General features: G+C 41.1%; 1 long non-coding RNA gene across 1 annotated transcript; it reads right to left on the bottom strand.

Moving 5' to 3' along the window:
* Nucleotides 1-1,412: 1,412 nt before the first annotated feature.
* Nucleotides 1,413-15,147, bottom strand: LOC116994693. The gene is made up of 3 exons (XR_004417554.1): nt 14,954-15,147; nt 2,263-2,403; nt 1,413-1,638 (listed from the first exon to the last, which is right to left on the bottom strand). It is a non-coding gene; the product is annotated as an uncharacterized LOC116994693 (long non-coding RNA).
* Nucleotides 15,148-15,824: the final 677 nt, after the last annotated feature.

The raw sequence follows: 15,824 nt of genomic DNA, 5'->3' as shown, positions 1-15,824 counted from the left end.
GTCAAGGGAGTGATTCCGTCTCTCTACTTTGCACTTGTGAGACTCCACCTCTCTCCAAATTTGGGATTCCCCCAAAACAAAGGACTTTAAAGCACCTTCCAGGACTTAAAAGAATCCAGTAAAAGAGCTGGAGAGGGACTTTTCATAAAGGTCTGTAGTATATGGGATAAGGACAAATGGTTTTTAAGCTGAAGAAGTCTAGGTTTAGCTAAATAATAGGAAGAAATTCTTTACTATAAGTGTGGTGAGGCTCTGGAACATGTTGCAGAGACATTGTGGATATTTCATCCCTGAAGGGGTTCAAGACCAGGATGGATGGAGCTCTGAGTAGACTCTTTATTCCTGTAAATTTGAGCTTTTTCTCCTCAAGTTGTTATTCCCATTCTTGAACAGGGCTTACTTTGTTATGGAACTTCCTACGAGTTTGCTGCAAAAAAAAATAAAGTTTTCTCTCTTTTGGTGATGAAATATGGGAATAAATTTTATAAAGTATGTCTAAAACCCATTTTTCCCAACCTTATATCTCATCTCTCTCACACTTTTCTTGTGTTCTAAATATTCATCAGTACAGTTGGAGGAACTGTTGCAGCCTCTAGATGTAATAACTTACATAGATTTGAAGTGGACTATTTGTACACAGGCTTACAAATACCATATTAAAGTGCATTGTGTCTACAGTAAACCCATAGTCATCAAAAAATAAAGAGTTATAGATCACTTGCATATTCACCCTACAATATTTGGCCTTCTGCTTTTTTCTTATTTTTTTAATATTTCAGAGTTCTTGAAACTGTCTAAAGGAAAAGTCAGTATGTTTTTGTGGATTTGGTTCCTTTCATCAATTCAAATTCAGAAACTATGTTTCCTCAGCTTATGTTTTCTGGGATATTTCCATTTCTGACAACTACCTCATCATTTCCCTGTTGTACTTGTCCTTTGCCTTTTCTTTATCGCTTACATTTCCCCTCCTCACTTCTCTCTTGCCTTGTGTATTTCCTCTTCAAGAAGGCGTGCAAAAGATGTTAACTCACTGATACTGATGCCTTTCTGATACTGAAATTTCATTTATTTTATGAGAAAAAAGAACATGGAGGTAATCAAGCAGAACTGAGCTTTTTGACAGATGTTAGTCATAGGCTATAAGGATCAAAAGAACAGAAAATAATCATATATAATTTGAAACTTGACCTTTGAATCTTGATCATTCCGCTGCAGTTGTGGTTTAAATAAGCCACACGCAGCCACTCAATCATGCCCTCCCTCACCAGCAGCACAGGAGAGAGAATCAGAAGGGCGAAAGTGAGAAAACTCACAGGTTGAGATGAGCACAATTTCATAGGTAAATTTAATAGGTAAAGTAGAAGCCATGTACAAACAAATATGAATAAGGAATTAATTCACCACTTCACACGACCAGGTAGGTGTTCGGCCCTCCCCAGGAAAGCAGGGCTCCATCACATGTAGCAGTGACTTGTGAAGTCAAAAGGTGTAGCTCCAAACATAGCAGTCTCCCCATCTTCCTTAATCTTCCTCCAGCTCTGTATGCTGAGCATGGTATGGAATACCTCTTTGGTCAGCTGGGCACAACTCTCCTGGCTCTTTCCACTTCCAATCCTTTGCATACCTACAGCTGCCTCACTGTTGGGGTGGCATGAAAAACAGAAAAGTCCTTGATGCTATAAAAACACTACTCTCTGAAGTGACATGAGAACCAAAAATTGAGTACTCAAAAGGTCTTAAAAGAACAGCAAAAGTCAGGGGTTTTTTTATAAACAGTATAGCTTGACCTAACAACGCTCTGGAAGTGACAAGCAATGGAAAGGGTAACTAGGATGCTAATTGTCAAGAAAATCAACCTGTAGGAGTACAGAGCTCTTAGCAAAAAAGTGTGAAATACCCCCTGCCGCTGCTCTGCCCCGCCTCCATGGGGCCAGGCTATGCCTGTCGCTGCTCCGCACCGCCTCCACGGGGCTGGGCTATGCCTGCCACTGCTCCGCACCGCCTCCACGGGGTGGCGGGTTCGTATTTACGGGTTGGCAAATTTCTGAACTTTGTTCATATATTGACCACATCTGCTTATCAGCCGCACTTCCAGGTTGGGACCAAAATTTTAGTCAAAATGGTGCAGCTTATATTCGTGAAATTACTGTACTCATGCAGAGACACCTAAACTAACTTTGAATGACTTAATTGAGCTACCAGAAACAGCATTAATTTTCCACTCAGAACAATTAGCACTGATGAATAAAAGGGTTCATTCACCTGTCCAGAGTAGCAGATAGTGGAATAGTCCCAGGTATCATCTTCAAACATGGATCGGATCATCTTTTTTCCTCTCCTGCACAGATGTGGGGTTTTTCTGCATATGAGCATTCTCTTCTTTTACTCACTTCCTTTCATGATCTGATGAGAAACACAATGTGAGTCTTCATTTATAGAGAAGGAAGGAAAATCAGTGCAATTTGTTTAGCTATGAGAAACCTGCATGCAGAATATTACCTCAAAATCTGTCTTTACTTTGTTAGAGGATGAGGAAAATCAGTCTATTTTCCCTACTTATTTATATTCCCATATACTGTTAGGTTGTTCAAAAATACATATAATTACACCAATATGTATTGGAAGGAACTAAATTTAGCAGAATATTCAAATCCTATCATTACTATAGAACTGCCAGGAAAGACAGGAAATTGTATTGCTCAAGGAAATACATTTGCCAAATATTAGTGGCATTTTGTTATACTCTGGCATGAATCAGAAGTAGTGTACCTATGAAATTAGTTGCATCTTAAGCTCTTAAAATGTGGACTCCAGTAAAGGTACATTGTCTGTCATTTCAGAAGTTCCTTTCAGAGTTGTTAAGAATTGTGGCTCATTCTTAAAAATTAGTACACACTCAGATTAGCACAAGGCATGAACAATGATAGATACTCTAAATTCAGACTGCTCACGTATTGACGAGCTTTGTAAATAATAATTTTCATGAGAGGGAAGAAGACCACATTTTTAAGGTTTCTTTTCTTCCCAATAATTCAGGCATACAACTTTCAGATTAGGATATGCATAACATTGTTGTTAATGCACAAAACTGCATTCATTCCTGTGCAATTATTTCTGATTTACACCAGAATAAGTGGGATCAGAATTTTTGGAATATTTATTTATACTTTGCACAAATACAACAGAAGCAGCAAGAGTTCTCAATTAAAGTAGCAGTGAGACTAGAACTTTGACTAAGATGTATATACAACGTCTACAATATTCCTATTTCTGATTAGAAATTTTAGCCAAGGCTACAAATGTAGTTTAGCATACTGGTGGAAAATTAGACTAAAAGCTGGAGAAACCCATAAACATTATTCCCTAATTCAAGAGCAAGTCAAATATGAAGATGAGAGTTTTATCATATTTGTTTAGGGGTTTATATTGAGAGTTAAGATGAAGATTTTGAATGCTTAGGTCTTCCAGATGTGAATCATATTCAGCTTTATGTGGTCACATCTATTAAAATGCCACCCAAGGTTTTCAGTAATGTCTGCCAACATGAAACAGAATTTAATGTGAAGAATGTGTAATGAATACTGATGATAAACTTACTAATGACAAATAGTGTAACAGATTAATTAAGTGAATATGTATTTTGTGATACTTTGTGTTCACTCAAGTATGATAAGTAAAATTTATATTTTTACCAAGGATGTTCTTGTTCATAAAACTCTACTCTCAAGGTTATGAGTTACTATGAATAACTCAACTTCTATAATTAATATAAAACTGATATCTATACATATACTGTGGCACAGATGTTGATCTCTGAGAAGGGCAACAAACGGGTTGAAGGGTCTGGGATACAAGTCTGATGAGGAGTGGTTGATGCAGCCAGGGTTGTTTAGCCTGGAGAAAAAGAGGCTCAAGAGTGACCTTACATCTTTCTACAACTCCCCAAAAAAAGGATGTAGTGAGGTAGGAGTCAGTCTCTTCTCCCAGGTGACAAGTGATAGGACAAGCTGAAATGGCCTCAAGTGTTACCAGGGGACATTTAGTTTGGACATTAGGAAAAATTTCTTCACTGAAAGGACAATCAAGTATTGGAACAGACTGCCCAGGGAGTGGGAAGATGACTGATAGGGAAAAACCAATTGCTAATTCCTGAATGGAATGTGGTCAGTGTATCCAACCTCCCACACACAATAGAACCTAAGGGGGACTAAACAGAGGGTGGTGAGGAGACACTGCAGCCAGGCTCGTCAAATCCCTTGCAGACAAGTAACTTGGTGGTGCTTTCCAGCTGATAAGCCACACAGGAGCTGAAAACCAAGGGTGATGCCTTAGGATTTTAGCTTTTATATTTTCAAATCCTGTACTGCTTTAGTATATAATCTGACTCCATATAGAGTGTTAGTTAACAGTCTTCACATCTTGGTCAGATGAAACAATTCCTCTAGGCCTCAAGCTCTAGGCCTCAAGCCTTACTGCCTCAGGCCCCAAAACGTACAAAAGTGAGTTGGGGAGGAGCAAATTGGGGATGTATGACTTCATTACCTGAAGCTCTGATTGGAGGATTAATCCCTGATATGTAAATGGATCAAACCTACATCTGTCTGAAAAACTCATGACTATTGTCTATCTTGGGTGTAGCCCCTCACAGAGGCTTCTGACTGACCAAAGTGTACCTATTGAAGGCCTTTAATAAAAACCCACTTTCATTCCATTAATCTTGTGTAGTCTCTGCTCTAGGTAGCCACTCCAAGGCATCAAGGAATATAAAGGAAAATGTCTTGATCTTGAATCAGCAACCATGGGGAAATCACTGTCCTTGGACTGATGCATAGCCCTGCTTTCAACGTAGAACCACCACCCACTAAGATGTATGACTAAAGTCATTCAAGCTCCACCTAAGCAGAAAGAAATAGTATGAAAATGAGTTGAAAATGGAGAGAGGTTAGGGAAGAATCCATTGGAACATCAACCAATGAGCTGAAATTGTCTACTCCCATGTGTGGATGCTTATTGAGTAAGAGACATACTCTCTATCTACTGAATTATTACCTTGAGCTTGCTTTCACTGAGCATTAGTGCTTGTAAGCATATTGCTTTAAATTAATATATTGCTTTGAATTTATTTTGGCAGTCAGATAATATCATTGGCAATGCTTGAACCTTAACTTATTGCAATCTATTAACAAAGAGTGTTATCCTGTAAACTGTTAATGTGAGTCCTTTAAGGGCACTGGCAGTTGCTGGCAGTGGGTAAAGGTGTAAGACCCATGAGGGAGTTTCTCTTTTTGGTGTGTGAACTTAAACATGTCGGTCAAACCACCCTCTGAACTAGTGAACTGCTCAGTGAAAGGTTCCCATAATAGGACACTGATAGACTGATCAGGCACAAGAGTCCCAGTTTTCCTGGGGTACTGACAGGTTAACCAAACACTAAGGACTTGAGTAAATTTCCCCTTTTCATGTGACACAGGGAAATGGTGAAACCACTGACCCTGGAAGTGTTCAAAAAATAATGGAGATGTAGTGCCTAGGACACGGTTTAGTCATGGACTTGGCTGTGCTGGGGTTAATGGTTGGTCTTGATGATCTTGAAGCTCTCTTCCAACCTTAATGATTCCATGGTTCTATGAAGGCTGATCATAAGGCCTCAAAATAGGTCTCAAGGAACCTCTAGGAGTAAGTCTATCCATTGTGATGTGCTTGCTTCTGTTACTCTGGATGCACTCTATTCCCTGGATGATACATTCAGTCACTAAGCGACTGATGTCTGAGCTTCAGGTCTTAGCTAATGACACACTTTGACCTCTACTTGTGATGTATTTAGCAAATATAGCCATATATTTAGCTGGTATAGCCATAGTGCACTTATATACTATCAAATTTTAGAACTACATCATAGTTCAGCTTTCCATTGACTAATTTCCTTCACTACAATTCAGCAGCAGGTTACTACTTATTGTGAAAATAATTTTGTATGAGCTATTTTCATTGGTTCTAATGTTCTATTGTATTTCATTACTTCTATCATTCAGTGAGGTCTTTGATATGGTACACCACAACATTCTTGCTAAATTGGAGAAATGGGTTTGATAGGTGAACAGGTAGATGGATAGGGAATTGGCTCGATGGCACCTACAACCAACAACTCAATGTTCAAGTGGAAATCTGTAAAGAGTAGTCTCCTTCAAGTGTCCATACTGCAACCAATACTCTTTAATATTTTCATTAATGACACATCCTCAGAAAGTTTGCAGGTGACACAAAGCTGAGTCAGGTTGATATGTTAGAGGGAAGAGATGCCATCCAGAGGACCTTGACAGGTTGAGGAATGGGTTCATGAAGTTCTACCGAGCTAAGTGTTGCATCGTTTTACCTGAAATGGGGCAATCATCAATATCAATACAGATTGGGTGTTAAATTGCTGAGAACATTTCTGTGCAGAAGGACTAGGGGGATCCTGGTGGAGGGAAAAATGAGCCATTATTGCTCATCTGCACCCAGAAAAGCCAATTGTGTCCTGAGTTTAAAAAAAAAAAAAAAAAAAAAAAAGTAATAATTGTGCACAGTAGACCACGAAGAAAATGTTTCTCCCACACTACGTCACTACGTCATTCTCAAAGTGTTCCTCCCACACTATGTCATTCTCATAAGACTTGACCTGGAGTAAAGTATCCAGCTTTGGGCTCCTCAGTAAAAACAGGAATGGACCTGTTAGAACAGATCCAGATGAGGGTCACAAAAGCAATCAGCAGAACACCTACCCTCTGAAGAAAGGTTGAGAGGGTGTTGGGGTTGTTCAGCCTGGAGAAGAAAAGACTTCAGGAAGACCTTATTGTGGCCTTTTAATATGTAAAGGAGGCTTATGACAAAGAGATAGACAAAGAAATACTTTTGCTAAGGTTTTGCTGAGGTTTTCTGTATTGGAGAAGTACGATATTTTTTAAGCAGCAGCAAGAGAGCAGAGAGGTTGGAATCAAGGAAGAAATATTTTATATTAAAATATTTTAATATTTTAAGGGTGAAGAAGGTTGCCCAAAGAAATTGTGGCTACTCCATCACATGTGGTGTTCAAAGTCTGGCTGGATAGGGCTTTGACAATATGTTCTAATGGAAGATGTTCCTGCTCATGGCAGAAGCATCAGAATAGAATATCTCTGATATCCCCTTCCAACTCATATGTTCTATGATTCTCTAATTCTATTAATTTTTCACATAGTTTTTAACTTATTTGGAGCAATATAAAGTATTCCTCTCAAAATTCATATGTTATAGTAATAGGTAAAGGGGATCTCCGTCCTCACAACTGTCTTGTGCAACAACAGTGTATCTAAATTCATGAGTAAATAATCCTTGAAATTTCAGAGTAGTCCAAAGGAATTAGACACATAAATTCTATATAATTTAATGAAATATGCATGCTTAAAATTTTAAAATTCCTCACTGAGAAAATATCTGGGATTCCTTAAAATAATCTAGCTTAAAAACACTACATTCAGCCCTTAGCAGTATCTCAGAGAACTAGCAGATTTCATCTCTATGAAGAATTTCTGTACTGTAAGCCTCTTATATAATCAAATCCCATAGATAGGTCATATTTTTAGCCTAATGAGGTCCAGGTGTAAAAACTGAGGGAAAAAGTTACAAGGCAACAAAAACCAAAGCCAAAATATGTCTGTCTAAAGTAATGGAGAAACAGAACCAGAACCAGTGAGTTTCACTCCAGTGTTATGAATACCAGGACTACCAACCATGAAACTCAAGCCTTTTCTGTAAGACATATGGAAAAATGCAACTACAAAACATATTTAAAGTATTAAAGTTAAATGAGGTATGCTGTTCTTGTTGAATTAAATGATAGCTGCAGCTTGACTACAGGAATGATGTGCTCCTGCTTTTGCATGATACACCTTGAATGTGTACACACATATAAAGTATATAAATTAGCATGAAAGCTAATATTAAGATCATTTACAGTATTAGCACTGAAATACATAAATTTAATACCTCAAGCAATCTAACAATGTGAATGAACTGAAAAGAAAAAGTTCAGAAAATATTTAGAACCTTCTGTCCATAGCTAAGAATGCCAAGATTTGATGCACGTTTTCAGTTTAACAAAGGAAAGATTGAGAGTGTGAAGCTGATTGGCATTCCAGTCAATATTGCCCTTGCTGATTTTAGCTAGAACTCTCTTCTGCTGTCAGGATCAGTTTATATTCAAGTGTGTCATAGTATCTAATGACAAATGCGGACAGCATTGAGATATGGTCAGCATAATTTGCAAGCAGTGACCTTGGTTGAAGGTTTGTCTACTTATTAATGCCCAACTAAAGATTTTTTTACTTAATGATTTTCTTATCTAATACCATTTCAAGTTAAAATAGAATTGGGAATAGTTAGTACAACCAGTAACATTTTACTGAGTAAATATATGTCCCTAGAATAGATTGGTTTTAACTTACATAGTACTGTGAATTTCTCTGCCAAATAAGTAGCTAACTAGCCTGCAGTGAACTCTTCTAGGTTGTCCCTACAGCCTTCTTTTTCAAATAGCATGTATATTTATAAAAGATGCAGAATTGACACAACTGTGAAATTAAGTCTGCAATTTATTTTTCAGCTGTAGAAAATATAGGTTGGGAACTGACATTCAAATTCTTTGTGCATAAGGTAGGCACTATCTTAATTTTCTCTCCACAGGACCAGCTTTATGAGTATGTGTGTTTGTTCTCTAAGTCAGCTAACCTTTAGATCTTTCTGTAGAAACTGCCAGCTAGGATGTTGGTTTTTTTCTCTGTCTGCAACATTGACACCTCCCCATCAAATAAGGCATAGTGGATTCATTTAGCTGGTTCATTTACAAATATAATTTGTCTGATCTGCAACACATTCTGTTATGCCTCATATGTTGATAATGAAATAGTTATGTACCTTTATTAAATTTGCATTCCATTTTTTATATAAATGCATATACATAATTGCATATAATACGTATAGACATACATCCATAATACATATGTGTTTGTATCTAAAATATACAGTCAATAGTGTGTTAAAAATGAATGCTATTTATTTCTATAGAAAATACCTTTTGCAGAGCTGAGAATAAACAAAATTATTCATACAACACTCATCATACCTTCGCTGTGGTTTATAGTGTCTTGTATAGGATGTGTTATTTGTGAATTAGTTTATTTACAGGATAATGAAGAGCAAGCAAATAGGTAAGGGTATAGTCCTGGTGATGCCTCATATCACAGTAATTTCATGACCATAAGGCGCACCGGACTATAAGGCGCACCCCCTGGGAGTCGGCAACTTTCGCAACTTTGTACATTATATTACGCGCACCGGACTATAAGGCGCACTTTTTTTTTGCAACGAGGAGCCGCGCGGCGCGCAACAAAGTAACAAATTACAGGCAGGTGCTCAATTTGCAAACATTTTTCAAAGATCGGTGTAGCCTTTAAACGCAGCCCCAGGCGCCCTCCCTGTGCAGCGGGCCCAGGCACTCCCGCCCACTCCCAGCACCCTCTGGCACGGCTCACGGCTCCCGGCTCCCACCGCACGGCCATGCTGCATCCCGGCTTCCCCCTGGCCGGCGGCGGTGGTGCTTCTCAGTGCTTTCCCATGGTGCTTTTTTGTCGCTTTTTCACCACTTTTCGGCGCTTTGCCACGGCACTTTTTCACCGCTTTTTGGCGCTTTCCCGGGACGCTTTCTCACTGCTTCTTGGCGCTTTCCTGCAGCGCTTCGTGGCACTTCCCCGTGGCCGCGCCACTTCCCCCTGTTTCTCCAGAGCCGGTGGTCGCGCCGGTTCGTGGTTTCCCCCGCTTAGCAGCTGCGGCTCCCGCGGTTCCCTACTTCCCCCGCACGGCTGCAGCTCCTGCGGGTCCTGGCTCAGCTCGCAGATCGCACTTCCGGGTTCGCAAATTTCCGAACTTTGTACATCAGATAAGGCGCACGTCCGGGTTCGGGGGAAAATTTAAGTCAAAAGGGTGCGCCTTATAGTCGTGAAATTACTGTACATTTGAACTGAAAGGTAGTGTTGCTCCCTGTGTTGTATTTTAAATCAGAAATTTATCACAGAAAGGAATTCAAAGTTCACAAATACGAGGTCAGATTCTAGAATGCTTAAATCAGTGAAGCTCCAATGAATATGAGCCAGCAGTGCCCTAGCAGGCAGGAGATATCCTGGGGAGCATCAGGCACAGCATCACCAGCCAGGCAAGGGAGGGGATTGTCCTCTGCTCTGCACTGGGGCAGCCTCACCTCCAGTACTGAGGGCAGTTTTGGGTGCCACACTCTAAGAAAGATATTTTAACTATTAGAGAGCATCCAAAGGAGGGCAACAAAGATGGGGAAGGACCTTGAGGAGAAACCACATGAGGAATAGCTGAAGTCATTTGGTCTGTTCACCTGGAGGAGACTGAGGGGAGACATCCCTGCGGTTACAGCTTCTTGTGAGGGGAAGAGGAGGGGAAGGCTCTGATCTCTTCTCTGTGGTGAAACGTGACAGGACCTGAGGGAATGGGCTGAAGCTGTGTCAGGGGAGGTTTAGGTTGGGTATTAGAAAAAGACTGTTCACCTAGAGGGTGGTTGGGACTGGAACAGCTCCCTGGGCATTGGTCACAGCACCAAGCCTGACAGAGCTCAAGAAGTGTTTGGAGAATTCTCTCAAGCATGTGGTGTAACTCTTGGAGATGGTTCCTTGAAGGGCCAGGAACTGGACTCGATGATCCTTATGGGTCCCTCCTAACTCAGCATATTCTCTGATTTTGTAGTTCTGTGATTTATCCAACTCTTCATCCTACCGGCTAATGTACACCAGTAAGTCTGCAACTTAGTAAATCTAAAAACTGGAATGGTTGTGTTATACGTGGTTCAGCTAATATAGTAATACATTTTAGTGTTACACTTGCATTTTTCACCACTTAGCTGGCTAAAATAAATAAAAAGATTATTGTAGAGAAAGAAGTTCGATCAAATGACTCTCAGATGTTATGAAGAGTGATTAAGTGCGTAATTGAAAACTTTTACAAAAAGGAATGGGAAAAATAAATGTTCCTCATAGAATGTTTGATTGGTGACATATGGCATTTTGTACAATTTCTATAAGAAATTCTACATTCTAAACAAGAAGCCAAAATCACTTTAGACAGACATTAGATTAAAAATGCAGAGGGAAGGAGAAATTAAAAGCTAGATGCAAACAAGGAAATATTTTTACTGTGGATTTTCAAAAAGGTAAGTTACTGGTAGGATTGATAGTTGAAGACAGGCTCATAAAAGTGAGAAACTATTTGACATAACCGAAAGGGAGAAAAGGTCTAATATACCATGCAACAAAGGAGTATCGTCATGACAGAGACACATATCCAAATCATTTCATGTTTCATAATTCATGGCCCTTGCCTAAAATACGATGGAATTTCTTACCCCATTCCCGCTAAAACAGTTAACACTGAAAATACCAGTGAGTTATTTAAATACAGTAAATTCACGAATACAAGCCGCACTGAGTATAAGCCGTATCTCTGGGTGTTGGCAAATATTTCGTTTTTTGTCCATAAATAAACCGCACCTGAATATAAGCCGCTCTATCATTGGCAGCGAGGACCCGCGTGCAACAAAGTTGCCAAATAGTAACAGAACGGCGGCAGGGCGGGGTTTACTGGCTCAGCTAAGGCTGTGCAGGCTCGGCCCGCTCGGGGCTGCTGACGGGCCCAGATAGCCCAGCCCGGCGCTGCTGCTCAGCAGGGCCACTGGGGGCCAGCCGCTGCTGCCACTGGGCTCGGTCACCACGGCCCGGCGCTGCCCTGTGGTGGCAGGCAGGGACGGAGCTCCCCCCGCTCCCGCGGCGGTGGCGGCCCGGGTCCCCCGCCGCTTCCCCGGGTCACGGCAATGATGGCAGCGCGGGGCCCCCCTCATCTCTCCCCCGGTCTGAGGCAGAGGAGGGAAGGAAAAGCTCTCCCTCCTCTCTCCCGGCCCCCTGTGCTGCCTGCAGGCAGCCAGGCTCCACCCACAGCGCTACAGAGTAACGATTTGTAACAATTGCAAAACGCCGACTTTGCAACTGCTCGGTTCGGCACCCTGGCTGGCACTTCTGAGGTTGCAAATGTCAGAAAATTATTCACATATTAGCCGCTCCTGATTATTAGCCGCATTTCCGGTTTAGGAGCAAAATCTTAGGCAAATTGGTGCGGCTTGTATTCGTGAAATTACTGTAACTCATATCAATATTTTGTTCTACAAGTTCTATAGAGTTCATAGCATATTTTGAAGGAGAGTAGTTAGAGATTAAAAAAATATTATTGGATTAGATCATCAAACCCTATGAAAACAGTAATTGTGGGTCCATTTTCTTCAGGATTCCCCATGCCAATTTCTCTTTCTTCTAAATGCTAAATGATTACAGTAATTTCACGAATACAAGCCGCAGCAATTTGACAAAAATTTTGATGGAAACCCGGAAGTGTGGCTAATAGTTGGGGGCGGCTAATATGTGAATAATTTTCTGACATTTACAACCCCAGACGTGCCAGCCAGGGTGCCGAGCCAAGCACCTGCCAGTAAAAGCCGGCATTCCACGATTGTTACAGTGTTACTGTGTTGCCCTGGCTCCCTGCAGGCAGCACAGGGGGCGGGGAGAGAGGCGGGAGAGCTCTCTTCTTCCCTCCTCTGCCACAGCCCAGGGGAGGAGGGGGGGGGGGGCCGCGCCGTCATTGCCGCGGCTACGGGAGCTGACGGGAGCCCCGCGCTGCCATTGCCGCGGCTCAGGGAGGAGGCGGGGTGCTTTGTCCGCGCCCGCCGCCGGCACCACGGGCGCGGGAGAGCTCCGTCCCCACCCATCGCCGCTGCCGTAGGAGCGGGGGAAGCTCCGTCCCTGCCTGCCACCGCGGGGCAGCGCCGACCCGGGGTGACCGAGCCCAGTGGCAGTGGTGGCCGGCCCCGAGTGGCAGCACCGGGCTGGGCCATCTGGCCCCGTCAGCAGCCCCTAGCATGCCGAACCTGCACAGCCTTAGCTCAGCCAGTAAACCCCGCCCTCCCGCGGTTCTGTTACTAATTGCACGCGGGTCCTCGCTGCGAACGACAGAGTGGCTTATATTCGGGTGCGGCTTATCTATGGACAAAAACCGAAATATTTGCCAACACCCAGAGATGCGGCTTATACTCAGTGCGGCTTGTATTCGTGAATTTACTGTAATTAATCACCAAAAAAAAGTGTTTACTATTTCCACTTAGCTACACATGATGTAGGACACAGATATATAGGAAGATAGTCTGAAACCTGAAGGATGTTGGGAACTGAACCATCCTCATCCACACTCTGGTCTTAGAGATCCTTCTCAGACACAATCATGCAGCTTATATGAACCACTGTTTCCTGTAAATATGCCCAAGTTAAATTTCTACCCTTCACCTTGTAAAAGCACAGATGTACATACCCTGCTGTCTTATTTCAGAATTTGTATTTCACTGTGGTGAAATACACTGTGGTGTTTTTTGTTCATTACTTTAAATACTATGTGCAGAGAAGGCCATTATCTTTTCAGGGAAAGATGGAGTGAATCCTGCATGATGTATGACTGTATCACTTTCATTTTATTTTGATAGACCCTATAGAGATTCAGGATATTGTCTATAATGGGTAAAACCAAGGAAATGATTGTTAACTGTGGTAATGTATGAAAGTGCATGATTCAGGACAAAAAATTACTTAACTGCATCCACTAGCTTGGATGAAGTCATGTGAAAAAAAAGAAAGAAGTTCCAGGTCTGAAAAAGGACAAATTCTCGTACTTGGAGCAATGTGAGAGTGGGATGTGATATTTATTTACATAACTTTCTTTAAAATTTTACTGACTACTGTTGTGTAATATGGAGTTACACAGAAAGTCTTCAATGCAAAATTGAAAATTGTATTATTTCAGTTTTTTCTTTAGATATTAGCAAACAGCTTTACATGAATATTTTTGTAAATTTAAATTACTTTTAAGTAGTATAGCTAATGATTGGAATTTTTTTCCCTCATGTATTAGTATCAATCAAAATGAAGAAAAAAGTGTCTTTCACTCTTTCTGATAATTTAGGATTTTCAAGTCCAAAGTCTGCCTTTCCAGTTGGAGACTTTTTATTTTGTCTAAGTCTTATATGTAAACAAAGTGCAATGAATATTCATTGAGGTTTTTGTAGTGAAATTGTGGCATTCCTATAAGAACTAAATTCTGAACCTTACAAGATTTGCTTGGGAGAACGAAATCATATAGGTAGCTATATGTAAAATGGTGTTAGGAAAAGGACTAAAATGAAGATTATGGATTTTGGATACAAAGTGTGATAAACCTGATAAGGCCCAAGAAACCTTGCACAAACTAGCCTGCTGCTGCAAGAAGTACTCACACTGTAATCTGTTAAAAATGAGTGTTTTAGATCGCTTAAAGACTCACTGGGACAGGTATCAGTAAATCAGATTTTGCGTAAAAGCAGCAGCATGACAAAGCTCATTGGCAAGGTTCACTGTACTACGTCCTATATGGTTAAGACACACCAAGAAAAAGCAACAAAAATCCAGTCAATCAAAGTAAACTAAAACAAATCAAGAACTATCTGTGTGTATATGTGTGTGTGTGCGCACGCGCACATGCGCGACAAAAGGCTAGAAAGGGCAAGCATGAAAAGGAATATGCCCTAAAGGCTCAACAGCACTGAAACTTAACATTGTTTAACTCGTAACTTAAATTGAACTTAACACTTTAGCAAAGGATTAATATAGGATTTACTATATCACAACAGTAACTTATTTACAAGCCTATCTCACTTAGATATCTAACGTACTCAAACACTCAGGAGAGCAGCATTTCTCCCATATTTGATGCAGCATATGCACACAGACATAAGGAGTCAGTGCAAGGTACCTGGGAAAAATTCCCCTAAAAATAGTGAAATGCTTACTTCAGATGCCTTTGCATCAAAGCCAAAGGCTTGAGCCCTGAGAAGTGGGGTTATGGATCGATCCATCATTGACGATCCTTCGAGCATGGCAAACTTGAGAGCGGGATGGCTGTGAGAGGCGCCCCACTCAGATGGAGGAGCTGGTCACAGCCTGCTGTGGTGCAGGAGAGCTCAAAGGGTCTTGTTTTGGATGGCTGTTTATAGGCCTGCAAGAGAGGGGACTTTAGTTACAGCAATGTTTCATCTTTGCTGCATTTTGGATTGGCAACTTTCTGTGAAAGTGCAAGAACAAGGACGATATGATATTCAGGCAAAAACATACTTTCAAAGGCTGTTCATATAAATGAAGTAACAGGAGTTCATTAGGTAGCATGAGTTGCTGGGAGCAGTGTTCCTGAAACACTCAAGAAGTGTTGAGACCAGCTGCTGTTCATTAAGGCCAAAGCCCAACAAGCATTTCTCAGATCATAGTGTGGCCTGAAAAAGGCAGGGGTTCCACATACATATCCCACCACATAACTCCAGGGAACTCTCAGATTAACACCTTTTGCACTGTTGTGGTATCCCAGGTTTTCAAAACCCTCTAAGAGGCTGAACTACCTGTGCTCATGGCCTGCCCTGACACGGTGCTAGCTAACACCTGCTCAGCTCCTAGAACATGTCACTGTTGTACCAAGATACCACTAATATTTCTCTCTCTTTGTTGTGCATTTCAGGTTTGTTTTTTTTCTTTTCATTTAAAAGGATTTAGGATGGAAAAGATATCTGATGAAATTTTAATCATTATGTAATTTTTCTTTCTCTTACATGCCTGAAATCTTTGTTGGGCAATTGTTTAGATGCAAACAAACAGACAAACATCTTCATTATG

Source organism: Catharus ustulatus, chromosome 3, assembly GCF_009819885.2.
Source record: "Catharus ustulatus isolate bCatUst1 chromosome 3, bCatUst1.pri.v2, whole genome shotgun sequence".
NCBI classification, from domain to species: Eukaryota; Metazoa; Chordata; class Aves; order Passeriformes; family Turdidae; genus Catharus; species Catharus ustulatus.
Note: the sequence above shows the minus strand (reverse complement) of the source record. Positions and strands in the feature narration are given on the sequence as shown.